Source organism: Phyllostomus hastatus, unplaced genomic scaffold (assembly GCF_019186645.2).
Source record: "Phyllostomus hastatus isolate PE091 unplaced genomic scaffold, TTU_PhHast_1.1 phas_contig_90, whole genome shotgun sequence".
Lineage (NCBI taxonomy): Eukaryota > Metazoa > Chordata > Mammalia > Chiroptera > Phyllostomidae > Phyllostomus > Phyllostomus hastatus.
In genome coordinates, this window is record NW_025333984.1 from 664758 (window position 1) to 666015 (window position 1258).

General features: G+C 36.6%; 1 non-coding gene across 1 annotated transcript; it reads left to right on the top strand.

Moving 5' to 3' along the window:
• The first annotated feature begins 770 nt into the window (after positions 1 to 770).
• LOC123827846 lies at positions 771 to 877 on the top strand. The gene has a single exon (XR_006787348.1). It is a non-coding gene; the product is annotated as a U6 spliceosomal RNA (small nuclear RNA).
• The last annotated feature ends 381 nt before the right edge of the window (positions 878 to 1258 follow it).

The following is a 1258-nucleotide window of genomic DNA, read 5'->3' on the forward strand; positions in this document are numbered from 1 at the left end:
GAGAGAAACATCTATCCGCTGGGTTGCTTCCAGGACCTGCCCCAATGCGGGATTGAGCCCACAACATAGGTACGTGCCCTAACTGAATCAAACCTGCACACTTTTTGATGACGCTGCAATGAACTGAACCACCCACCAGGGCTAAGTCATTTTTTTGAAGCACAACCAATGGACACCAAACTCTGCCATGAGACAAGCCTTATCTCTAAAAATGGATGTGAAAGAAAAGTAGGTGAAAACCTGAAAAATCTTTTTGAATTGTTGCATTTTAAAATCTTTAAAAAATTATGATTTGATATCCTAATTGAGGTTCCAGTTGACAATCAAGTACTTTTATTAATACAAGCGAAAACTTGAGGGCATGCAAAGTACAAGTGATATTAGGCCCTGTTCTCTCTCTTCTCTGGTAATCATCCACATCAATCACTTCATTTACCACCTACTGGGATTGACAATACACTCATTTTTGTCTCCAGTCAACATACCTCTTCTGAATTTTAGGACTGTGTATCCAACTGCCTATTTAAAGTTTCTTTTTCATCTCAAAGGCATCTCAAATTCACTATGTCTTAAACAGAACTCAGGATCTTCTCCATATAAACAGGATACTAGCCCACTATCATATTTTGCTGTGTATAATGCACACTTTTTTCCCATGTTTTTGAGGGAAAAATAAAGATGTGCATTATAGATGGATAGTACTAATTCCCTGTCTATATAAATGTTTTTAATTCTTGTATTTATGCTTATGCATTGAAAGTGTAACTCTAGTGCTCACTTCGGCAGCACATATACTAAAACTGGAACAATACAGAGAAGATTAGCATGGCCCCTGGGCAAGGATGACACACAAATTCGTGAAGTGTTCCATATTTTGGGGGAGTAAAAAGGAGAAAACTGTATTTGAACAATGATTAAAATTTAAAAAAAAAAGAAAGTGTAACTCTAGAAAGCAATAACAATATCCATATGCAAAATAATACCCTGGAATACAATAATCAGTTTTGTATCTAAATATAAATACACACAAAATTGATTTAAAAAATTAAAACCAAAGGGTTTTTTCCTGAAAGTTTGGGCCAAAAATGTGGGTGTGCACTATACATGGGAATACATTCTATGCGGCAAAATACGGTATTTGCTAACTCACTGAATGGCACTTCTGTGACCCAGTTCTGCAGGCCAGCGATCATGGAGTCATCCTTGACATCACTCTCTATTTCACTCCACTCAATCATCTTCCCTCTATCATTAATCA